This window comes from Sciurus vulgaris (assembly GCF_902686455.1).
Source record: "Sciurus vulgaris genome assembly, chromosome: 3".
In the NCBI taxonomy this organism is placed as follows: Eukaryota; Metazoa; Chordata; class Mammalia; order Rodentia; family Sciuridae; genus Sciurus; species Sciurus vulgaris.
Genome location: NC_136463.1, coordinates 76,679,222 through 76,706,671, shown reverse-complemented (window position 1 = coordinate 76,706,671; position 27,450 = coordinate 76,679,222). Strand labels below are relative to the sequence as shown.

General features: G+C 36.6%; 1 protein-coding gene and 1 pseudogene across 2 annotated transcripts in view; one reads left to right on the top strand and one right to left on the bottom strand.

Moving 5' to 3' along the window:
* CNTNAP5 (contactin associated protein family member 5) overlaps positions 1-27,450 on the top strand; it is an 861,232-nt gene that overhangs the window by 815,736 nt on the left and 18,046 nt on the right. The window lies entirely within an intron of this gene.
* Positions 589-21,733, bottom strand: LOC306658017 (dynactin subunit 2-like; annotated as a pseudogene). The gene is made up of 3 exons: positions 21,708-21,733; positions 1,171-2,272; positions 589-705 (listed from the first exon to the last, which is right to left on the bottom strand). The product of its transcript is annotated as a dynactin subunit 2-like (transcript).

The window sequence follows — 27,450 nt, the reverse complement described above, 5'->3', positions numbered from 1 at the left end:
AAATCTGGCACAGTCAATACTAAACTGAGAAACAAAACTATAGTGAAAGATGCTTAGTTTTGTAGGGGCAAACTGACCTATGTTGATATCTCTTCCTTTCCCAAAATTTCTGTTATGTGACTCTGATGAATTTACCTATTCTGCATTTATAAAATGAGAATATCATTCATTTGATGCTCGGAACTCTGTAAGGATTCTATGAAACTTTATATTCAAAGTACTTGGTATTTAGCATATGCTCAATAAATGTTAGTTTTGATGATTTTTGAGTGTTAAAGACTGTAGAACATAAAAGACTACTGATTCACTTCTACTGTGTCTTGAAAGTGACTGCAAAGGTAACTTCTAAGGATCTGTACAAATGTGCTCCTAACGAGCACTTCTGAAACATGGTGAGTTATGAATAAATGAATGTGACTCACTGTCAATTAGCACTGTCCCAAGGGTGTATCAAGTTCTTACCAGCATAAACAATGACAGCAAAAAGAGTTTACAATACTTGGTGAACATGAGAGTTGCAAGGCATATGATTCTGCTGAGTTAAAAGCTCCAATGTCATCATAATCCAAGTCCTTCTCAGTCTGTTTCCTACTCCCATGTTGGACTCTGCTCAGCTCTTTGTGGAGTGTCACTTTCAGGTAGGATTTCAGTGGTAACAATGGGACGATCAGCCACTCCAGTCTTAAATACTTCCAGTTCTGCATCCTATATGGAAAGAAAGCCCTTAATTTTTACAAGTTCCAGGAGAAGTTCTGGGATTGAATTTTGTGTTTTCTTTTTCTTTTTTTAATTACAGACTACAACAGCATTTAATGGTCAGAAACAGCTATACAGTATTATAGTCAGCCATAAAAGCTTTGTTGGAAGCCAGGGCTCAAACCTCCCCTACACCAGGCAAAGGAGTTTTGGCCAGGACCTGGCATGAAGCTGGGCATTTATTCCTTCCCTGGGTCTAAGAGGAGCCCACATTTAATATCCACCAACTAGCACTCTGTATTCATCAGGGGAGGGGTATAAACCCCACATGTAAGAAGAACCCTTGCCCCCAGTGTCAAATGGGATGGGATTTTAAGAGTTATAATGAAGGGAAACACTAGGTAAGCTGTTAAGAGTTTAGAAGAGCACGGGCTACCCTTGATCTCCACTTCCCAAAGGTGCTCACTTCCCCACCTTCTTCATCTGCTTGTCAATGCTGGCAAAATTACCCTCATGAATGGTTGTCTGCACCTGAGTCAAGAGGATGGAATTGTCTTTGAGAGAACTGACAATCAGCCGCTGGGTAGTAGCAATATGTGTCAGGAACTGACCAAACTGCATGACTTGTTCTTGCAGCTGTTTGAATGGTAACAAATCTCTGTACTAGCTCAGGAAGGGTGGAAGCGATGAGGCTCCCACGCTGCATGGTTTCATATAGTTGGTGCACCTTGCTTTGTGTATCTGCATCCTCCACGAAGGCTTTATGCTTGTCAATCTCATTCACCTTCCCCAGGACACCCTGTACCTGGGCCTCTACTTGGTCTAAAACTACAAAGTCCAAGGCACTCACCTTTCCCTGCAACAGCTCTAAAGTCTCCATAAGACAGGCTCCCTGCAGATCTACCAAAAGGGGATTCTGACCATTCTGATCACAGTATAGTTGCCTCCTGTCAGGCACGTCTCAAGTTCTGTAACTTTGGCAGCTTGAGGTAATTTGTCCTGCTCAGACCCAGAATGTAGTTCATAAGTGAGGAGGCTGCTGTCTGTGGGCATCCTGAGCTATTCTTTTTTGCTTTCAACTGCAACAGTAGATGTTTAGCTCCACCATATCAGTGAGGTTGATGGTGGCATCTGGTCCCAGCAACTTTTCCAGGTGAGCAACAATCAGCTCCTGCTTCACAGATGCCAGCTGTTTAATCAGCACCCCAGGGGTCAATTTCTTCTCAGTGGCTGACTCCTTCACTGTTATCTTGATTTTCTCAACTTCAGTTGTCAACTCTCAGACCTCAAGCAGTAGTTGCTGGTACTTTTGTTGAGGTGTCTCCTTCACTCCCAGACCCTCTCCAAGCATCTCATATTCTCCAGACTCATATCCTGTCCTCTTGGTTTTTCCAATGTGATCTGAGAAATCAAGTCCCTTTGTCCCCACTCTCTGGTCCTTGAACTTGTCATAGGCAGCACTGGGATTGACAATGATGTGTCCACACTTGTGCTGGTCAGCTCCTCCAGATCCACATCAAACTTTGCTTGATCATCCTCAGGTAGATCGCTGGTTTCATAAACATCTGGTTCATTCCTGGCAATGCCAGAAAGATCGGCTTATTTAGGACCCATGATGGAGGCAGCGAGGTGGGGATAGGGGACCAGAGCCTCGATGGACACGAAGCTGATAATCAGGTAGGGGAGAAGTTTCGTCCAGGTCCCCAACTAAGGCGAGGGAAAAGGGAGCCCTGGGACTGAATTTCTGAATATCAATTTGTGCTGACTGACAATCACAGCTATCACAATGTATAGGTGTTTGAAACACCCCGAATGCCAAGTCTGGATTATCTTCCCACTATGGTTACACAGGGGAAGTTGACTTAGTGTTAGCCACCTTTGTTGAAAACAAGGAAAGGTTATTTCTCAAAAGGAAATTGAGATGCATCACCTGAGAGAAGTGGACTGTGAGAGGGAAAAATCAACCAATCCAATAATACCACCACTTTTCTCATTTGCATTTTGCTTTCTTTTTCAAGCAAGATGAAAGGTGATGAAGTCACTAAAGTAGTCTAGGAGTCATGTATAATCTTGGGAAAGAATCATGCTTGTGTGCATCAACAGTTCAAACGTGTTGTAACAGAAAAATATAAGAGTTGAGAGATACTCCTTGAAGAAATGCATGCTACTTCCTGTGAACAAGTTCATAGCTCCATAACACTCCAATAAAAAGCATTTCATTTAAATGCATAGGTGTCTTTAATAATATTTTGCTTTGTTTAAATCTATATATAGATCTTTAGGAAATAAAAAGATCCCCAAACCACTGACTCCTCCTGACTTAGATTATAAGATTGTGTTTAATTTTTCTAAATTGTGTCCACGTAATTCTTAATGACACAATTTTCTGGAGTAATAAAATACTTCACATTCATTAATCTAATCTGATCATCTGAACCATGTAGTAAATGGTGTGTTTTAAAGCATCCTGAAATTTTAGATTTCAGTATTTATCCCAACTCCTGAATACACATCTTCTATTTTCTACTTTATAGATAACCAATGATGAATTGCGGCTGGGTTATATGGGATTTTTTTGTTATTATTTCTTTTTAAAGTAATGAACTGCATTTTTCCCCATGGATAAGCTCAATAGATGATTTAGTTTCTCCTCATGCAACAGAAATGTGTATTATCTTCTGATTTAAGATGCAATTTTATTTCTATTTCTTAAATGAATCACTTCATGATAGGGGCCCAGGCCTCCTTCATACTCTGCTGCTCTGTAAAAGTTGACTATTTTTTCTAAGAGCAAAAGCACTCTTTGAACAACATGCCCTTGAGTTACTCATTTGATATCCTCACTTGTCTGTTCTGTGTTACTAACAGGTAAAAAATGAATGAAGCAAAAGTATCGATGATATGTTGCTTCCAAATACAGACTGTTCTCAGCTGGGTGGAGCAATTGCAAATCTGTTTCTAAGAGGGGTGGCCTTGCAAAGTACCAGACTTACCATCTTTGCCTATCTGCTTTAATAAAGGATGTTTTGTGTGGTTGACCAGAAGGTATGGAGTATGACTGTTATTGATAAAAAGTTCAAATTAATTGTCTTCAAACAAAGTTATTGATCATTACTACGGGCCACATAATGCAGTTGGCCATATTGATAGTGACACAAATGAACAAGTTAAAAATCCCTGCTATAAATCTTGCTTAACTTAAAAGCTACTTTTCTCTAAGGGATATTATCAGGGTATGGTTAGGAATATGAAAGTTCTCCAAAGCTAAAAACTAGGTTTTCCCCATTGTAACCAAATAATCAGACTAAAAATGGCATAAAGTTTATGATACACTAATACTAAGATTATAATAAAACCTAGTAGTTATCATTAGTATTATTTAATAATGCATTGCTGTGTTCCAAGTCTAAGCTTGTTTTTAGGTTAACTTCTTTTTTATCACATCAGGTACTATCATTACTTATAATTTTATAGATGAGAAAGTCGAGCCATAGATGACTTGCCCAATAATACAAGCCTAGTAGATAGCAGAGTTGGCAGTGAAAGGCAGACATTACTGGTCAGATTCCATATTCCCATTTAACCCTGCCACATTTTATTTTTTGAGGACAAACACGAGGAATTATAAGAGAATACATTGCTTTTTCCCACATCAAAGACTTGTCTCTTCAGACTTCGTGGGTTTAAAGTAGAAAGATAAGTAAGGCTTTAATCATGAATTTCTTATAAGTCAGGCTTTGGAATCAGCCCTGGGTTCATACTCTAAGTCCACTTTTAACTAATGTGAGTAGATAAATTGCTTAGTTGCTGAACTTTAGGTACCTCAATTAAAATACAGGTGTATTTTAACATAAATCCTCTTTGGAAAATTAGGTGATAATGCAGAAGGTATGCCTGTTATATAATAATTTCTCAATAAATATATTTCAAGAACAGTACTAAAGGATGATGATGATGATGATGTCGATAAAAATATGAGAAGCCTCCTTATCCAACCCTTTCTTTCTCAGAATGACATTGGTTTCCCATTTTGTTTCAGAGATAAATGTGTCCCATAGGGGAGAGAAAACATGGTCTCTGGATTCTTGCATAATGAACCTGGATTTCCCTTTCTTTCCTAATATGAGGGAATGAATGGATGGGACAGTGTATGCTCTTGCTTACTGACAGTTGCAAATAGTAGAAGTAGGGGGTGTGGACAATATTCAGTTTCCAATATAATCATCTTAAAAGTTAAAAAAGGCTGACACTACCTAATGTTATTTAAACTTAAGTTCTCAGGAGCAAAGCTTCTGCTGGTAGTCTACAGCAGTTTGATACTTGATATGTCAACTAAGCTTGAAATCATGAAATCTAAGCCAGATTTTGTTGTATACACTTATAATCCCAGCAACTTGGGAAACTGAAGAGAATACCAAGTTCAAGATCAGTCTCAGCAACTCAGTGAGGCCCTCATCTCCAAATAAAATAATAAAATAAAAAAGGGATGGGGATGTAGCTGAATGGTAATGTGCCCCTGAGTTCAATCCTTAGTACAAAAAGAAAAAAAAAAAACCTAAATTTGGTCTGATATTTGAAGATATCAAACATTACTTTTCCCCTTCTCATAGTGGGGTAATCATAAAACTCCAAAGACAGGACTTCAGTCTTATTTATGGTTTTAGTTTCCTTGCTACAATATTGGCAAGTACATATTAAGTGTTCCATATATTTAGAGAAATTTTATATATACAATATATAAAACATTGTATCTATATTATATATATGCAACATATAAAATTTTATACATATACATATTATATATATATGTATGTGTGTGTGTATATGTGTTTGTGTGTATGTATATATAAAGTAGTAACCTGAAAAGTTATTATGCTGCACACACTAATGGCCCCAATGTCAGGCAACTACTTGCCACTAGATCTTGGACGAGGCTGTCCAGGCTCCCAGTATGCTATCTTTTCTTCTTACAATGGTATGTGGTCGTGAGATGGAAAAATGTATATGTTTGGGATCAGAGAACTCTGACCTCAAATGTTATGTTCACTTGCTATTTATCCCACCTCTAAATAAGCTCTTTGAACCTTAGTTTCCTCATCTCTAAGGTAGTGGTCATACTTGCTTTATGGATTTCATTTGAAGATAAAAGATAACACTTGTAAAATGTCTGGCACCTAGTAATATTTAAAGACAGAAGTTATTGTTAATAAGATCATACAACCATGCTGCCTATTGATTTTCTTTGGTTGATATTCCGTTTCCTTGCCAATGGCACTGCTATTCAAATTTTTGTCCTTTGCCTGGGGAATCTGGACCAGTGTTATAAGTGTCCTTGCTAACAAGGTATTGAAGTGAAGAGAACATGGATAAGAGTAATGAACTCCTTGTAGCAGTCTTGTAGAGACATCTCCCAAGCTTGTTGAGAATAAAAGTACCTAACTGGTTAGAAGATAAAAGAAATTAGTGGAAAAACAGAGATCAGAATTCTACATGTCTTCCCCTGGGGAAAGAGAGGGAATCAGAGGCTCAAGAAGGGTGTTGCTTACTCATTTGGTCTACTGAAATTTTGATTTTGCAGGATGCCATTAATGAAAATAGATTGAATGTTAAAATGGATTAAAGTAGCATGAAGTTCATCTCGTTTAGGGATCATAATATCTCTTCATCCACTTCTAAAAGAGATTTGCCTTGTATCCCTGGATTTTTTTTTCTTTTCCATTTCTACAATTATTATTACCACTTATCAGTGTCAGAGTTAGGGTCCTGTGGCTAATATTCTAAACTTCCCTAATTTTTGGTTGTTAAAGATTCACAATGACTTTTCCCAGTGGGGATAATAAATAAGTAAACCATTCCAGGTAGAAAAATTTCTGATTTGAGTTCAACTACTTCCTACTCTAATTAATCCAAATATTTGGATCTATGCCTTATCTTTCTCATTATTTCCTCATCATTTTCAAAATATACCCATTGAATATAAACTTTGGATAGGGACTGGTAATTTATAAGCAATAGAAGTCCAAGAACATGGCACTAGCATCTGGTGAGGGTTTCTAAGCTGCATCATAATATGGTGAAAGGACAAATGCACATATATGAAAACTAAAGAAAAATTTAGTCAAATACATCCTTTTTATCAAAAATAACCCACTCCTATGATAACCAATTCACTTCTATGGTGATATCACTAATCCATCTACAGAGATACAGCCACATCAATGTTCATAGCTGCTCAATTCACCATAGCCAGATTGTGGAACCAACCTAGATGTCCTTCAATTGATGAATGGATAAAGAAACTGTGGTATATATATATACAATGGAATATTACTCAGCCATAAAGAATGATAAAATTATGGCATTTGCAGGAAAATGGATGAAATCAGAGAATATCATGCTAAGTGAGATAAGCCAATCTCAAAAAACCAAAGGTCGAATGATATCGCTAATAAGTGGATGAGGACACATAATGGGGGGAGGGAGGGGTTAGTGTTAGGGTTAGAGTTAGGGTTAGGGAGGGGGGCAAGAATGGAGGAAGGAAGGACTGTATAGAGGAAAAAGAGGGGTGGGAGGGTTGGGAGTAAGGGAAAAAATAACAGAATGAATCAAACAACATTACCCTATGTGAATCAATGATTACACAAATGGTATGACTTTACGCCACGTACAAACAGAGAAACAACATGTATCCCATTTGTTCACAATAAAAAAAATAAATAAATGGACATCAGTTAATGCCATTCATGAAGCCTACTATGCTCTTAGTGTGTTTATAACTTAAGGATCCATATATTGAATGTTTGGGCCAGGCACACTGGTGCATGCCTGTAATCCCAGAAGCTTGGGAGACTCAGAGGAGAATTTCAGGTTCAAAGTCAGCTTTAGCAACTTAGCAAGGCCCTAAGCAACTGTTTCTAAATAAAATAAAATAAAAAACAGTGGAGCTTAACCACTGAGTCACATTCCCAGACCTTTTTTATATTTTGTTTGAGTTGCTTGGGGCCTTGCTGGGTTGCTGAGGCTGACTTTGAACTTGTGATACTCCTGACTCAGCCTCCTGAGCCACTGGGATTCCAAACATGTGCTACCATGGCCCAGTTCATTGTGTCAATTTTTCAAAATTATGCTAGCAAGGCAAAAATGGTATTTTATATGTTGTCCAAGAAAAGTATATTTCAGAAATAGTACCAATCTTAAATGTATTATGTCTCAGTGTTATAACTGATTTGCAAATATGCCATTTTGGGGACTTATATTTATAAATAAATATTCATAACATAAAAAATAAAATATAAGAAAAAGGCTCAGTGGGGATGTTGCTCAGTGGTTAAGCACCCCTGGTGGAAAAAAAAAAGAAAGAGAGAGAGAGAGTACGTTTGATTTTCATTATAGAAATATTGGGAGGCAGAACTGTTCAGAGGTGAGACCTAATGGGAGGTCTGTAGGTCCACTGTAGGCAGTATCCTCACAGGGAATTTTTATGTGGACCTGGTTAGTTTTTGAGAGAAAATTGTTTTAAACGCATGCGCCTGGTCCCATCTAGTCTGTCTTTGGCTTCTGGTTTCAGATTTAACTGCAATCTCTCACTGCTCTTGCCGTTGTTACCTAGCATGACATCATGCAACTAAGAGTATCCCAAACAGAACAGAGTCAATGCCAGCATCTTGTCTTTGAACCTCTAAAGCTAAATAAACCTCTTTTTACATAAGTCGCTTGCCTTAGATAGTTTATAATGGTGGCTGAAAGTCATCTCTTAGTCATCTCTTAAAGGTCGTACAAGGAAAACATGCATGTTGAGATAGGAGGACATTGCAGAAGACATCTAGTGCTCTGCAAAAGAGTCCAAACTTTACTGTGTAAGTAGGAGCAGGAACCAGAGAACTCTTGTGGTTAGAGCTGCTGTTGTAAGTCTCTTTTGTGTGTATCAAGTAGGATGGAGGAGAAAAATACTTGGTGTGGAGGGTATGCTAATAACTATCTTTTGCACAGGAAGGGAACAGAGTCTGCATAGGGGCATGCCAAAAAAACTGAGTATCAGGTGCAAATGGCAAGTATGGAATTGAAACTGTAAAATTTGAAAAATTCATTGCGTATGAAAACAGGAAGGGAAGCAACAATAGGAATGGAAAAGAAGTGTAACTTTGGCCAGTCAATCCAGATGGAAATACCACAATCCTGGTCTGGGCTGCACCCACGTTTACTAAAAGGGGGCACACATTATAATAGGTGATAATGCTGAATTATTCTCCCTCCTCCTTTAAGCTAGCTCTCCATCCTGCTCAACTGCTTCTGAATTTGAGAAATCTTTATCGTCAAGGACAGGGGGAAGAGAAACATTTCAGATTGCAATGAGGAGAGCCCCATTTGAAATCCTAGAAAATCAAAGAGGGGGTTTGGCATTAGTCTTATCACTGCGTAATTTCTTTTCCCAAATTGTTTTTTCTCATTTAAGGCACTGAGTCTCTCATTTCCTTATTTGAGGGTTACTTCAAATTTCCATGACCCTGGAATGTCTGCTCATGTTTCAGAATGAGTTTGACCAGATGCCATGACTGGGATCTACCCAGAAGTGAACAGAGTCTCTAATTAGAGGAAGCCCACAGTCTTTATATTTAGACCATTCTTGGGGCAGGCAGATTTCCTATGAAAGAGTTTCCAATCTCTTCCTTGAAGATGGAGGGGTTCTGAAGTTCCTTCTGGGGAACAGAGTCATGTCCAGGATTTCAGTAACTTCTGAGTAAAAGTCCATTCATTTGTCACTTTTCAGAACACATCCTTGACCTTAGCTATGACTGTTTTTCTCACCTGTCATAGCCCTGAAGTCTTATGGCACTTAGATTTATTCATTTCTCCAAGAAATATGGATGTCAGGTTATAAAGTGTACTGTTTAGAACTATTTCATTTTTCTCTAAGATTTCCATCTTGTGAGAAGACTGTGCAGAGCTGACTGAGAGAGAACTAAGGGCATTTAGATGACAGATTTCCTGATTTTACAACCCACTTTTTTCAGACAGAGTTCAAACAGTGAAGCACAATCAGTAGTGATCATGCACCATAACTTATTATACAGAATTAGTTCCTGTGGTTATGGAGACTGGGGATGATGTCTGTAGTCCATAGTTTAGGAACACAGGAAGTACAGACTGAAGCTTTTAGACATGGACAGAAACTGCTGCCCACACATGGAATTTCTTCTTCAGGGAAGCTTGAAAAGTCACCCTGTTATAAAGGTCTTGAACATGCTGGAACTTGACCCACCCACAGTGCCTAGGATGATTTTTCTTACCTAAAGTCAACTGATTATGAACTTTAGTCACAAAATATGTTGATAGTGATTATAGCCTAGCCAAACTGACACATGATCCATCAACAGCTCTTTATATCATTCTCTGTTTGTGCCTTATTGAGGTAAATCCATATGAGATAAAATTAACCATTATAAAGTCAACTACCTTGATTTGATCATTATATACTCTATAAATATATCAAGTTACCACACTATATCCTCTAATGTGTACAATTAAAGTAATAACTAATAAAAATAAATATAACTAATGTTTTAAAAAATTTATAAGTATGTAACTCAATGGCATTTAATACAATTACAATTTTGTGCAAACATTACTCTATTCTACCTCTAAAACATTTTCACTATCCACAGAGGAGATCCTATACCCTTAAATAGTCACTCCCCATCCCTCCCTCTTCTGAAACCTTGGGAAGTATTACTCTTCTATCTATTTTAATTTGCCTTTTCAGAACACTTCATATAAATGGAATCATACACTGGTGATATTTTGTGTCTGATTTCTTTCATTTAGGATAGTTTTGAGGTTCATAACATTGTTTTCTAAATATCAGTACTTCATTTCTTCTAATGAGTAAGTAATATTACATTGTATGAAGGTACCATGTATTTTTAATTCATTTAGTATTTGATGGACATGGGTTATTTCCACTTTGGTTATTGTAAATAAGGCTGTAGTGAACATGTGTGTATATGTATTCATTTGAATACCTATTTTAAATTCACTAGTGTGGCTGTGAAGGTATTTTGTGAATGATGTTCATAATCAGTTGACTTTAGGTAAGGAAAATTATACTAGGTAATCTGACAGGATTTGGTTTTTTTGGAAAGCCATGAATATCCAAGGGTTAAGTGAGTGGGATCAATCCAGCAAATCTTCACTTATAACCTATGTTGCCCACATTCTCATTCCCACAAGAAAATCTTCAAAGATAACCCCTGCTTGATTTATTCTTCTAAATACCTGCCTTTTGTGCAAACGTACTGCTAAATCTTACCCTGTAAAGCCTGAAACATCACTTAGGATAATAAGAGTCACTGCATACCATTGCAAGGTCTTTCTCTAACCAGTGGTTCAAGGACATGTTGTCAGTCCCCCAACTGGTGATAAACAGTATGTGTGCAGGCAGAATGTCTTTGTACTCACAGAGCTGTGTGACACTGAGCAGCTGCTAAAACTCTCTTGGCTGTGAATTCATCCTCTTTGAAATGTCAGGGACTGCCAGGTGATCTTTGAAGTTTATTCTAGTTTTGAACATTTTCTGATATTGTGCTATATGGAAATTTGATGAAATTTGACTTTGAAAATACTAATGCTAAAGCAGACCCCAAAGTCATATTTAATTTTATTTTTAAAAAAGGAAAAAAAGGGAAATTGAAAGTCAATTTGGTGACCTAAACTGATGAATTTCTAGGTTACAAGAAAACCTGCTTTTCCATTTCTGATGAAAAAGAAACTGAGCTCAGTGATATTCCCAGTTAAAATACTGGCTTGTACTCAATAATCATATGAAGAGAAGTGTGGGCATTTTATGAGTTTCTTTTTTTTTCAATGGTGGAATTCCAAACTCCCCTTGCCTTACGTTCATACCCCTGCATGCTCTGACCACACACCCTGGGTTCCCATGGTAGTACTGTTTTAATTGACTGCCTATTGCAAACCCAGGCCCAGGCACTTGCTATCTGCAATCTCTTACTCTTTCTTGAAATATATTATTACTTTTGTGTATAAAAGTATCTGGTCAATCCTCATCTTTTTCCTTTTTCTTGACATGGTGGAGAGAATATGGAATGTAGAATATGGAATTCACATGCTACCAGCTTCTATTGGAGTTGTTTATGCAGTGTGATTATTCTGTGAATCCTTAAACTTTCTGGATAGAATTTTGTTGACTTAAATTATGATAGTTCATAGTTTCATTTTAAGGGTGATATGTTGAAAGAATTTAAGACTCAAGGTGTTTGCCTTGCCAGGGCTTCATAAAAGGGAAGAAAGATATTGAAGGAGTGGGATGGTGAACTAGTCTCACAACGTGTCATTCAGCCTTGTGCTCTGTGGTAAAATGTGCAGCTGAACAATGCTCAGAAATTCTGACTCTTTTAGAAATCAGAGTGCTATCTTTTCTATAGCCCAAAGCTTTTCTTTAGGTACCATTCATGTTCATCTTGCTTCCTTGTCATTGGATTGTTGTGTATCTTGATAAGATGATAATTCCTTTGTGTAAGGTTGAGTGGAGAAAATTTGAATTGAGATTGTAAAAAAATTTTATATATTTAGCTCTGCAAAAAGTAAACAAAAGGGTTAATTTTATGTGTAAACTTGATTGGGCCACAGGTCCGCTGAAATTAGTCAAACACTATTCTGGGTGTGTCTGTGAGAGTGTTTGTGGATGAAATTCACTTTGGAATTGTTAGAGTAAGACAGATTGCCCTTCCCAATGTGGGTGACCCTCATCCAATCAATCAGTTGATCTGAATAGAAGAAAGAGGCCCCAAGGGAGCAAAGTAAGGGGAAACTCCTCTTTCTGCTGAGCTGCTTGAGCTAGATTTTGGTCTTTTCCTGTCTTTGAATTCAAAATGAAACATCAGCTTTTTATAGGCTTCCAGTCTGCTGACTTTCAGACTAGAATTTTTACCACCAGCTTTCCTAGGTCTCTAGATTTCCATATATACATAATACCTTTCCATATATACATAATACCTATATATCATACTTATATATCTGCATACGTGTGTGTGTGTGTGTGTGTGTGTGTGTGTGTGTACACTGACATGTTGAAATAGAACATGTCAGTAACCTTGAAGAATACTGACTTCATATTTGAATGGTGGCCCTGTGTTTCCCTATATCTTACTTCAGCTAATGGGCAAAAACTTGTAGTGGTCATAAGCCACATAAAAACTCTTCCTATCTATGTCTTCCATAAACAGTGAAGGACGGATTAACATACTCTTTTATAATAGTTAGCTATCCCTTCCACCTCCCCAGATATTGTCTCTTTGTAATTCCATTTTGCTCTTCTGGAAAAAGCTGTTTATTCATTAAGCATCCATTAGAAATGCATCTGAGCAGCAAGTACTGAAACTTGCCTGGCTCATAAAGTCAGGAGAATATAGTGGTAAGTGTATGAGCTCTGGTTTTGAAAAGACCCAGCCCAAGGCTTGGCTCAATCAACTATGCTAAGCCACTGTTAAGTTTTGCAATTCACCTGACATCGATTTTCTTATCTATAAACACAGGACTCATCATGACTACCTATGAGGATTGTTTTGATGATTAAATAATAGTGCAAGTGCATAAGTATTATGCATTTATATACACACTGTTTTAGTGTACAGTGGCTGTTTAATATGTAGATGTAAGTAAAGATAGTTATAGATATAGGATCTGGAAATGGAAATAGAAGAATTTCTGTGAAATTCAACCTGAAAAGAAAGCTTGTCAGATGGGTACCACCCATACCTCCTAGATCTCTTTCTTGTGCAATGTCTTCACTCCCTGGAATGGATAGGAAAAGTATGAATCTGCACAGCCAGGTTTCCAGAAGGCATTGGACCAGTGAGGGTTGGGATAAACTAGTAGGCTTAACTCTCAAAGAGTCAGGATTGTTTGCTTCATTTTATCTAAGATAAAAAGGGAAGCCATGGATGGTTTTAAACAAGAAGGTGAAGAAATTCTTGAATATAGTATTTCCTTGTCTTTTCCTGGAGGGCTTCTTTTTAAAGATGTTGCTTTATGTTTTTGATTATACTGTTGAACATTTTTGTAGACATCCACTCAAACACTCTTTTATGACATAACTAATGCTCACTGATTAATTTAAATGAAAATATGCTTCACATCTGTTACTGCTAATGCCAATAATCACTGTGATAAAAATGATAGCAAGTGCTTTTTGTTCATATTATCTTTTTTTCACATGAGGTTTTTCCTCTTGCTTTTATTATAATATTTGAGTGATTTAAACCAAGACAGTTTTATCTTAACTCTTATCTCTGACACTTCTAGGTTTCCAGGAGTAAAATATTTCAAAAACAGTCAGGTGTTTTTATTTTTAGGAGGATTACTGAGTTTTAGTCAACTATCATTAATTGCATTCCAGCGGTTTTCTCAAATCCTTTCTCTGATGTCCTTGGATGCCACAAGGGTAGGAATTTGGGAGTATTAGAAATAATACAGACTGAGTTCATTATAAGTTTGGATTCATTATTTTTATCCTCGTTTGAGAGATGAGGAAATCTAGTTTTGTAACTTCTCCAAGTACTTTAGCAGATGCTGCTGGTGTTGTATTCTATCACCTTCCCTGTACCACTTCCATGCTCACTTAAAACTTGCAGCTCTTCACATTATCCTGGTGGCCACCTCTGTTCAGGAAGCCTGCTTTGCTATTTATATGGCAGTCCAGAAGTGCCAGGTTTTGTGCCTGCTGGGAATAATCCTCAGGCAATTATAATGTGAGCTGGCATATTGATATCCCAGCTCTACCCTCATCAGGTGGAACTAGAATGATACATGTGATCTCCTTTGGCCCCCAGAATTGTCCTTGCAAGAGAAAGTGCTCATTGCCCACAGTGCTGGTTGATTTGATAATGTACTCTTTACATTTTCTTCTCATTTTAACTCCTCCATGACCTTGCCAATGCTTTTTTAGTCTCAAATACAATACCTGTTTTCTACATGGCTGACATAGAGAATTAAAACTATCACTTATCTGTTCACTAATTGGCTGACCTGGTATGCAAAAATCAGATTTTCCTGACTCTAAAAGTCATGGGTATACTGCTATACCATGTAGTTTTTAATAAAAAGCATGTAAGTAATAAACCTGACTTTGTATATCTTGCAATATTACAGAGTCAAAAAGTTAGTACACCAAAAGAGAGGAAATTATGAAAAGGTTGGATGAAAACAAAATATTAGCTGGAAGTCTAATTAGAACAGATATAGTTCTAAGCTGTTGAGTGTATGACAGAACCCTGCATTGGATGGGGAATCTCTTCTACAGATAGGCATATGAGGTCTTAGAATTTAACATGTAAGATAAATTTTGAGAATTTACCATGTACCAAGCAATAAGTTAAGACCTTTGCCTTCATTATTACATTTAATGTTCACAACAAATTCAGGGTCTATTGATGTGTATTAAGTTACCCCATAATTAACATCAACATAGCTTTACACAACGTCTGTTTTTAAATTTCTCACTATTTTTTAGGTGAAGAATTTGGATAAGCTTGCTACTTGGTTCTATAAGTCTTTGTGTGTTGAATAAGTCATTTAGTGATGTCTAGCTAGGGGTGTGGCCAGTCAGGAGAGTCTAAAGGGATTTACTCCTATGTTTGGTGGTTTTGTACAGACCAGTTGGAAAGCTAAACTGAGCTGGTCCTTATCTTTCTCCATTTGGTTTCAAGGTACTTCCACATAGTGTCTCTGTTAGTCAGTTTGGTCACATTCCTGTGACCAAAATACCTAAAAAGAAGAATTTAGAGAAGGAAGTTTACTTTTGCACAGGTTTTAGAGATTCAGTCCATGATGGTTTGACTGCATTGCTCTAGGGCTAAGGCGAGGCAGAACATCATAGCAGAAGGATGTGAAAGAGGAAAGCTACTCTTCCTTCAAGGTAGCCAGGGAGCCGAAAGGGGGTTGAAGGAGTGCAGGAAAAAAAATGAACTCTTCCAGGACACACCCCCAGCCTTCACCAACCATGCCCTATTGGTCTATCGTTACCACCAAAAATCAGTCCATTCAGATGAGAATGGATTGATTAGAGCTCTCACAATTCAACCACTTTATCTTTGAATGATAATACAGGAGCTTTTGGTGAATATCTCATATTCAAACCATACAGCCTATCAGACTGAAGGTGAAAGCTAATCTCAGAATTGGCAAAGTGTAATTTCTGATGGATTCCATTGCATAAATCATTTATAAGTCAATTAAAATTCAAATGGAAAAGAAAAAAAACCCGGTCCCTCAATGAAAGGCATGCCAAAGATTTCTGTCCTCTTTAGTCTACCATATACAGGCACTATATTCATCTTCATTTCATAGATTAAATGAAACTGAGTACAAAAGATAATGCAAGTTGGTCAAATACCCAATGTTATCAAAGGGAAGAGTTGAATGTTGAACCTAGGGAATGTCATTTGTTAACAATAAAAATTAAATTATTAAATAAATATATAAAATAAACTTAAAAAACTGCTTAGTGAGAAAATTGTATAAATATTTCATTGGGAGAAGGGATCAAAAATAAAATTTATTTGGCCGAAGAGCATTGATCCAGAGACTGTTACCAGTTCAATATTAATTCTCCCTCTCTTCTGAATTGAATATAATGGTGTTTTTCTTTTATCTTTTTTTCTCTTTATTTTTTTAGGGAATAGTGTCCCAAATTAAACATGTTGTATTCTATAGCCTCCACTGAGTTATGAATAGCCATGTGACATTCTCCTACACCATAGGCTATAAGCAGTAGTCACTTGGATTATCCAGATGGAGAATTTTGCACATAATTACGTCTTTGCCCTTCTACTCTTCCTCTTTCTTCTGCCTGCATCATAGGGGTGATGACTGGAGATCCTAAAGTCATCTTATGAAGAACAAGACAAAGGCTCCAGACTGTATAGAGGGGAGCATAAATCCAGGGAAAAAATTTTGATCCTCTGATGATATCTGAAGTCAAATGTAGATACCAATGGTAGACTACATAATATATTAGACTTCATATTAATGAGGGGAAAAAGAAGGAACTCTGAGTTTATATGAGCCACTATTATTATTTTATATCTGATAGCATGTAGTAAATTATAAATTATAACTAAGGGTTATATTATGACTTTGTGCTCCATAGAATCAGATCACAAAAGAGGGAAGGTAATGTTTCCATTTTAGGTAAATCTAAAAATTCTAATAGAATGACAAAATTAGAAATTTCTGAGAACCAGTGACTTTGAAAGCTGGGGCATTCCCTCATGTGTCCCTTTCCCTATAGAGAAGTCAATGGGTGACGTACTTTTCCTCACATCTGCATCACTGAAACTTGGCAGTCACCTCATTGTTTATCAAAAAAAAAAAAAAAATCTTCAAGAGACAAAACAAGGAAGTATCACTTTAAGTTTTAAGCAAGACCTACAGACAAGGAGTTCTGTGGCATGTGGAGGATGATGAATCACTCTCTTTAAACAGGCACTGGCATGGGTAAAAGAGATTGCCTCCAGGAGGAGGTTTCTAGGCTGGAAAAACTCTGGAGTGGTGAGTGATACCATGTAATTGTGATGTGCCTGCTCTAAAAAACTAAGAAGTCAGCCCTGATGCAGACAGCATAACCAAGGCTTTGTGCTCAGTTCATCCTCATTAGTATTTCTCAAATCAACTTTGTGCTGTGATTTGATGTAGGCAACAAAGCATAGTAGTTTCAAAATGCCACTTGTAGTGAAATCCTAGAAATATGCTTCTTCTTATCATGAAGACATCAAGACACATTCTAAAATATATACAAGCTATCTTGAAGAAGAGCATTGTAAACAGTCATCAAACATGATTACCTCATTAGGTTTCCAGTCAGGTGGCATCTCCTTTCCTCAGGGAGGAAGGGAGAGAGGCTTTCTGGGTTGAACAAACTTAAGTGTTCTTAATAATGCATGCAAAATTATGGTGGTTCTGTGACCTTTAAACTTTCTTTGTCAAAGCCTTAAATTTATCTTAATGTAGGAAAAATAAAATTTAGTAAAAGTGCACTAAAACAGTGTACTCAGTACACTGTAATATAAAGCTCTAGAAACATTGAGAAACTGTCTTTTATTTCTGTCTAAAAACTTGTCAAGAACCATTTGAACTGTGGTGGCCTTCTGATTGTTTGACTTAAATCTTTCTTAAACCTTGGTGAACTGTCATCTTATTTTCTAAGTCAGGATCAGCTTCTAACATTGCATCTTTTGTGCTTTCAATTCCATGAAATATCTAGGAGGGTCCTTTAACGTGAAGTTTTTGACTAGCATCACTTCCTCTGGGAAGTGCTCTTTGTCATAACTACTTTCCTCTTCAATGTCACTGATTCCCTGTGGCTGTGTACCTGTGGTTTCTCACACAGGGTCAGTACTGGCATTTCCCTGATCAGCCATTTCCTCTCTAGTGCCATTTACATTTGAATTTTTTCACTTGTAATGTTATCAGTTTTCATTTCTTTGCTGCACTTTCACATTTGCTGACCAAGTCCCTTTATTCCCTTCTCTGTGTGTGTGTACACATATATTTACGTGTGTGGTACTGAGAATTGAACGCAGTGGTGCTTTACCACTAAGCTTTACCCCAGCTCCTCTTATTTTGAAACAGAGTTTCACTCAGTTGCCCACACTTGTCTCCAACTTTCAATCCTCCTTCCTCAGCCTCCCAAGTAGCTGGAATTATAAGTGTGCAGCACTACACCAAGCTCTAGTTGCCTGTTTTGATTATCCATTTTTGTAAAATGGTACACAAACTTGTTACTAGGTGAGAAAGAAGAAGCGATATTAATTATACATTTTCCTTTCTGCGTGTGAACTAATATGCAGTGCCCAATCACTCACAGACTTTGAAAGAAATTATGTCATAGAACTTTGATCACAGAGCTCACCAATTATTTTATATTCATTTGTGAAAAAAAGAACTAGTAACACATTAGTAGTTACTCACATTGTAACAGACTTGAACTATTATTTTGGGGGGAATGGTGCTATTTAAATCATGGGAACTGAAATTCAGGTATAATGAAAGTATGCAAAGTAGAGACTCTTTCATATTATCAGATTTATTGAAAGAAGCATTTAAATGAGAAAACCATTATTGTCATATAGTTGTTAAATATTAATAGGTGGGCATGCTTTAAATATAGCTGCAAAGAACCTCTTAACAGCATTCACAGAATGTTCCTAAGTATGCAATTTTCATATTGCTACCACTGGTAACTGCCACACACTTGGTGGATTAAGACTGCATACATTATTATCTTACAGTTTGGGAAGTCAGAATTCTCCACTGAGTTTGTGGACAAAAATTAGTGCATCATCAAGGCTTTGTTACTTCTGGGGGCTTCAGAATACTCTAGTGTCTTTTCATTTTCAACTTGCAGTAGCCAGTGCATTCTTTGGTTGGTAGCCTTTTCCCTCAGATCTCTCTAGTGTTGCACTTTCTGCCTTTGATCTTCCTAGTTCCCTCTTACAGGACCCTTGTAATTACATTAAGTTTATTAGGATAATCCAAAATAATCTTTACATCTTAGGACCCATATCAGTCAAGTTCCTTTTGCCATTTACAGTACATAATCACAGGTACCGTGGACTTGGACAAGGGCAGCTTTAGGGACTATTATTCACTCTGCCACATCAGGAATTACTGTGACTTACAAATGAGAGTAAGCTCCTGTCTTGATGCAGGAATTTTAGAGTGAAATGGTTCAATCAAGAGAGTTTTAATTGGTGTGCTAATTATTTGAATGGACTAACTGGGTGGTAGACAAGTGGGATATGACTGGAGGAGGTGGGTCACTGGAGCATGCTCCTGGGGTTTGTATTTTGTCTCTAGTACCTAGCCCCTCTTTGCTTTCTGGCCGCTATGAGCCAAGCAGTTTTCCTCTCCTATGCCCTTCTGGCATGATGTTCTTTACCTCAGGCCCACAGAAATGGAGTTGGCTGACTAATGACTGAACCTCTAAAACAATTATCTCAAAATAAACTTTTCCTCTATTAAGTTGTTCTGGTCAGATATTTTGGTCACAGTGTCATAAAACTAACACAGGTCTTATGTTTTTGTCTTAAAAATCCAACTTCAGGGTGGAAACTATGACAAGCTCAATTTTTTAATTTTATTTTTATAGTTTTTTCTAATTAGTTATGCATGACAGTAAAATGCATTCTGACACATTGTACACAAATGGAGCACAACTTCTTATTCCTCTGGCTGTACATGGAGCAGAGTAACACTGGTGGTGTAGTCATACATGTATACAGGGTAATAATGTTTGTCTAATTCCACAGTCTCTCCCATCCTCACACCTCCTTGCACCCCCTCACTCCCCTCTGCACAATCCAAAGTTCCTTCATTCTTCAGTACCCCCCTCATTATGGATCAACATTCACTTATCAGAGAAAATATTCAGCCTTTAATCTTTTGGGTTTGACTTATTTGTCTTAGCATGATATTCTCCAGCTCCATCCATTTACCTGCAAATGTCATAATTTCATTCTTCTATAAGGCTGAGTGATATTCAATTGTATATGTGTTCCACATTTTCTTAATCCATTCATCTATTGAAGGGCATCTAGGTTGGTTTCATAGTTTAGGTAATGAGAATTGAGCGGCTATAAACATTGATGTGGATGCGTTATTGCAGTATGCTGATTTTAAGTACTTTGGGTATAAACTGAGGAGTGGGCTAGTTGGGTCAAATGGTGGGTCCATTTGAAGTTTTCTGAGGAACTTCCATACAACTTTCCAGAGTGGCTACACCAATTTGCAATGTCATCAGCAACATATGAGTGTACCTTTTTCCCCACATTGTCAGCAATACTTATTGTTGCTTGTATTCTTGATGATAAACATTCTAATTGGAGTGAGATGAAATCTTAGGGTATTTTTGATTTCCATTTCTCTAATTACTACAGATGATGAACTTTTTTATATATTTGCGATCAATTGTATATCTTCTTCTGTGAAGTGTCTGCCCAGTTCCTTAGCCCATTTATTGATTGGTCTTTGTAATTTTAGTGTTAAGTTTTTTGAGTTCTTTATATATCCTGGAGATTAGTGCTCTATCTGAGATGCATGTGGTAAAGATTTTCTTCCATTCTGTAGCCTCTCTAATCATGTTATTGATTGCTGAGAAGAAGCTTTTTAGTTTGAATCCATCCCATTTATTGATTCTTGCTTTTATTTCTTGCACTTTAGAAGTCTTGTTAAGGAAGTCAGGTCCTAAGCTGACATAAATGAAGATCTGGGTCTACTTTTTCTTCTGTTAAGCACAGGGTTCCTATTCTAGTGCCTAAGTATTTGATCCACTTTGAATTGATTTTATTGCAGGATGAGAGATAGAGGTTTAATTTGATTTTGTTACATATGTATTTTCAGTTTTCCCAGCACTATTTGTTGAATAGGCTGTCTTTTCTCCAATGTATATTTGTGGTGACTTTGTCTACTATGAGATAACCATCTTTAGATAAGTTTGTCTCTGTGTCTTCTATTCTATACCATTGGTCTACTTGTCTACTTTGGTGCCAATACCATGCTGTTTTTGTTACTATAGTGCTGTAGTATATAATTTAAAGTCTGGTATTGTGATGCCTCCTGCTTCACTCTTCTTGCTAAAGATTGCTTTGGCTATTCTGGGTGTCTTATTTTTACAAATGAATTTTATGATTTCTTTTTCTAGTTCTATGAAGAATGTCATTGGAATTTTAATAGGAATTGCATTAAATATTTATAACACTTTTGGTAGTATGTTCATTTTGACAATATTAACTCTGCCTATCCAAGAGCATGGGAGATCTTTAAATCTCCTAAGGTCTTTTTGAATTTCCTTCTTTAGTGTTCTGTAGTTTTCCTTGTAGAGAGACCAGCTCATTTTTACATTTAGGTTAACTACATTAATTATTGTATGTAATACAAAAACTACCAATCACAAACTGGATTACAGTTTGGGTATACAGAAACAAATACATCACACTTACCTCAGCAGGCCCTTGGAGCAGTGCATTGTTGTTGGTTTTCAGAATAATCCTTTTCCAGGCAGTAAGACTATTAAAAGCTTGCTCCAGCTATGGACAAGTGGCTACTCATACACACAGTTCAAGTCTGGACAGGTCTCTGTAACCAAGGATCTGCTCTCCCCAACCACACCCAAATCTTTGTCCCAAGACATCTGAACAGAATTCATCTTTAAGTAGTGTTTTGTAGCCTTGCTATACTGCAAATTATCTGCAAATTATCTATATTGTACTAGGTGACTAATGGTATGATATTATAAGAAGAGATTCTATAAAATGAGATACACTGTTTAGCATAGGTTAATGGATTCAAAAGTGTAGTATGATAGGCAAAAGAAATTAGTAATGAAAGTCTCAGAATTCTAACTAATATATGAATGGGCATCTTGCTAAATCATTATGAGCTTTATTTTCTTATCTGCATGGTGGGTATAATGCCACACTATCTTGTTCTTTCAAAATCTTAAAAGCTAATATGTGTCATTTGTCTGTATTGTGTTTTACCGCATATTCTGATAGAAATTCAATCACTAGTATTCTTATGGAGCAACACTACAAATGTTACCCTGCATGGCACATTATGTTATCTGATTGTATGTGATGTATGATACAAGTTAGTTCCAGAATAGAGGAGACTTGGCATAAACAAAAGCAGCTCTCTATGTAAACATTATATATGGGGCAATTTCTTCTATGGCTTTACTAGACTCTACTCAGTCACCAAAGAATAACTCCACTTTTCCTTATTAATAACAGTCAAATTAAAGTCATTCAGTATAGACACCAGAGTTCTGATCAGATCAGTTATGACTCTTCAAAAGTAATTGACTTTTAAATTAAAATATTATAATATATATATATTTTATAAACATATATGATCAAAATACATGTGACCTCAGAATCTTTATAGAAGTCAGTATATGAATACCAAAAATTATTTTTTAAACTAAATATATATGGATAGATAGATATCTTGAATGATTAAATTTTGTTTTGATTGCAGAGATTGACTTGTACCATCTCTCTTCCTAACAGAATTCCAGTTTTGTATAACTATTCTTCCTCTTCTACAAAGTCTCATGCTCTTGGAACAGTTGTCTCTATCTGTGATCACTAAGGATTCCTCCTAGTTGTATGATCTGGTGGTTCTTAAAAATTGTTTTGGGTATCATTGGGGGAAGCATATTTTGAGATCTTTTCAAGGAACCCACTTGGTCAAAACTATCCATTTTCCCAATACATGCTATTTGCCTTTATTTTGTTCAGTTTTCTTATACTTGTAGAGGAGTTTTTTTTAGAGGTTGTTCTCTTTCATGATTTCATTACTAGGAATACTCATGGAGTATGTGTTGTGAGTTCTTGTTTTAAAGCTTTCACCATTTTAATTTCTAATAAAATGGACATCAGTAATTAAAAAATACATAGAGATTTCTAAAAACTTTTCAAAAGTTGAAAAGGGATCTTGAGATCAGAAGGTTTGAAAACTAGTCTAAGCAAATGTCTATATCCCATGCTAGCGACTGGATTAAGCAAAATATGGTCCACACTACAGATAATTAAAAGAATCTTGTGAGGTGACTGAGTATATGAGGTCTTGGGGCAGGATTTTCTTCTTGGAATAGAGACACAAGATGAGACAGACTCTTGTTATTTTTCCTTTTTGACCTGCTTGCACCTAGATGTCATGTCTGAAGCTCCATTATCACCTCATCCCAGCTTGACATTGAGACAGCCACAAAGGGTAATCTGGTATTCTGGAATCACAGCTTTCCATGTCACTAGAGAACTTACTATGTGAGAAAATTAGCACTTTATTGTTTAGATCCCTTACAATTGGATTATCTGTCACTGCTGTAAAAAACATTCTAAAAAAATTTGCATTGCATAAACTTTGTAAATAAAAAAAATCATCAAATCCCCAAAGTTCTCTGGTATAACTTACTTTTTCTGAAGTTTTAACTCCAGCACTTGTAATTCCCCATCAGAATAGTATAATTCTATAGGTTATTTTGAGCTCTACTAAAGATCCTCTTTTGGGACATAAAGTCCCCGACTTTTGCTCTTTTCCTTTAGCAAAGTAAACAATATGGTTGTAAACCTGAACATGAGAGTCCTTCAGTTCTGACCCCACATGAAAAAATTAATGAACAGCCTAGGAGGAAATCTTTTTGTTTCTTTTAATCCCAAAGGAATAATTTCTGCATCAACTTGTAAATTCAAGTCTTAATGTCAGAAAAGTTATTTTTACATGTAAAATAAGCAAAATAGTCCTTGAGAGTATGATGCCTAGAATTACAAAAGTTGAATGTGTTTAAGGTCTCAGTGATTCAGCAGTCGCTGCCCTGTATCCACAAAGATGCATTTATATGTTACCAAGCAACCTAATTAAAAAGTGAAAAATGTATTCAGCCAGTCGAATTTTAGGTTGAAGTAATTAATTCTCAAATGATACAATTTTTAGTTACTACACTGAGTTTTTTTCTTTATTGACTTCTTGTATTATATTGTTTCTACTATTTATCCATCCATTCATCCACCTATCTTGTATGTCTGCATTTTTACTTAAATAAAAGTTGGTGTTGAGTGTGCTGACACCTGTCTATAATCCCAGCTACTTGGGAGATTGAGACAGGAGAATCTCAAGTTCCAGGCCAACCTGGGAAACTTGGAGAGACCCTGTCTCAAAATAAAAAATAAAAAAGACTGGATATGTAGCTCAGTGGTAGAGCACTTTTCTTCCATGCATGAGATCCTGTGTTTGATCCCCTAGTATCAAAATAAAGAAAAAAGGAGAGTTGTGTAAGACCTACTATGTGTCAGACCCTATGCAATGTAAATCCATTCAAACATTAAAAAGTATTTTGCAAATTGTATGTACCAGTTTATGAACTTGTTAAGAAATAGTTCCCTGGAAAGAAAAGCATACTTTCTTCATGATACTTATGGTTTATAGAGATACGTAAAAGATAAACCAACAACCACACACTCTCATGCACCTACACACCCACACACATGTGTATATGAGATTACATAGTTACATAGTTAATAGAAAAAAAGTTGGAAGAAAAATGAGCTGGGTTCAGTGTTGAGAAATGGAGAGGGGGACTGGGGATGTGCTCTTCAGGTTCCCATGGAATTTCTCCCTGAAGAAGACTTTCATACTTATATCTGAAGGAAAGGAGCCCCAGGGAGGTCTCCTCAGCATGTGAAGAGTAGGTGCATAGGTCTTCATGTGTTAAGTGTGTAAAGTCGCATTTTAGTCAGTTTCTTTTGCTGCTGTGACTAAAAGGACCCAACCAGAACAGTTATAGAGGAGGAAAAGCTTATTTGATGCCTCACAATTTCAGAGGTCTCAATACATGAACAGCAGGCTCATGGTGAAGCAGAACATCATGGTGAAGGGAAGCATCTCACTTCATGATCAGGAAGCAGAAAGAGACTCTACTCTCCAAATACAAATTATATATCCCCTAGCCACATCCCAACTTAACCACTTCCTCCAGCTACACACCCCCCTGCCTCCAGTTACCACTCAGTTAATCAATTCAGGGATTAATTCACTGATTGGGTTAAGACTCTCACAACCCAATCATTTCTCCTCTGAACCTTCTTACATTGTCTCACACGTGGGCTTTTGGGGGATACCTTGTATCCAAACTATAACAAGTCATTACAAACAGGATCAATTCCATGCCATGCAACAATCAAACTTGCCCAAATGTGCAGATGTTATATAGGCAGTTTATTTAGCTTTAGGACACAAAATTCTGAGAATAATGAAGAGGAATATATCTTGTGCACTCCTGATAGAGCTGTAAGAAATAAGAGTTAAGTTTTTAACAGAACTTGCCTGTGTCCTCAGAGTTCTGTATAGCATGTCACTTGTGTGAATGTAAAAATAAAGGAAAGGTGTATTTGTAAATGGCCAGAATGAAAATGTCTGAGATCTACCTATTAATATATCCCTGATTAAACTGTATTACTGTTTGTAATAGGAAATATTTGTTTTTCATTCATTAATTTCCTTACTGATTCATTGGTGTGTCCAAAAGGCCTGACAATGACTTACCAAAGGAAACATTAATTTTGGCTCATAGTTTCAGAGGTTTCAGTCCATGGTCAGTCAACTTCATCACTCTGGGCTTACAATGAGGAAGAGGAAAGCAACTTAGCTCATGGAAGTCAAGAAGCAGAGAAAGAGTGTAAGAAGCCAAGGATAAAACTCCCAAAGTGTTCCCTCAGTGACCTAACTTCCTCCAGCCACATCCTATTTTCCTATAGTTACCAACCACTTATTCACATCCAATTATTAACCCATCAAATGAATTAACCCATTCAATAGATGAGAGCTCTCATAATCTAATCATGTCACTTCAGAACATTCCTACATTAACAGGAGTTTTATGGGGACAGTTCATATCCAATACATAACACTAATGTTATCTAAATTTATTCTAACTAATTCTTCATATTGGGTTCTTTGCTCTAGTTGAAGGGGATAAAGATCTCAAAAAGAGGGGTTTCTTGAAAGCAAGAAGAGGACAGACATTATCGTGAAGTAAAATCATGTAGTAGGTAGGAAAAATGCCTTGGGAATATGAAAATCATTAACACTCTACAGCTCCTATAAATCTTTCCAAAAACATCCTTTACCCTATTGCCCAAAAGTAACTTGATTTTTCTTTGTCTTATATGGGATGTACTTTGTCCCTCTATGCCTTGTGCAGGCTTTGTAACCACACTCTATTAATCATTTTAACATTTATTTAAGCACATTTACTCCAAGTAATCTTTCCTAAATCAGTGTTTCTCAAAGTGTGGGCCATGAACCATCTACATCATAACTGTCTAATAAAGTGTTTTTAAAATGTAAATTTGTGTGCACCCTCATACTAAAACTACTGATTGCATAGAGGTCCTGAAACATACTTTTTGATATAGTTCTCTGTAAGTTCTTTTGCTTTCTTAATGTTGCCTGCTCTACATTGTCCCAGAGTTCCCTTCTCCAACCCCACAGCTACAGTGATCTCTCTCTACCATAGATTTATTACCTGATATCTTTGCTGGTCTGTTCGTAGGTTTCATCCTACGAAATGATTGAAAGTTCACAGAGATGGGAGGAAAGTTTATTGATTAGCCATTATAAATCCACCATCATGAATATAGAACTGTGTTTGTCATAGATGGTCTATAAGTAGACATATGTTTTGTACACAAAGAAGGATATTAAGCATGACATAATGAAAAAAAGAATGATAGGAGCCAACAGACCAAAGTTCTAGACTTAGATTGGCCAAGGACTGGTTAATTTGATTTAGAAAATAATTTGAACTTATGCTTTTTTCCCTCTAATTGAATTATCCTAATATTTTCATTTTATAAGGATATAATATTTACATAGGATATTGTATAAATGACCATAGCATCAAAATATGAAAGCAAGAAACAAATTCCAAGTTTGCATACATGTGTCTGTGTGTTTAATCCATTTTGATATTCCCCTTTCAGGATTAAAACTTCCCCTGAGAAACATGGTTCATAGACTTTGCAAACTTCTGGTTGTTAAGTTTTCAGACTCTTTGTCCCCCACCCCATCCTGAAAGCCACAAAGTACTCTAGAGAGAGAAACTCTTCATTTGTGTATGCTCCTCTTACCTTCCACTGACTTCAGCTCCCCTTATTTATATTTCATCTTGGTACAACATTT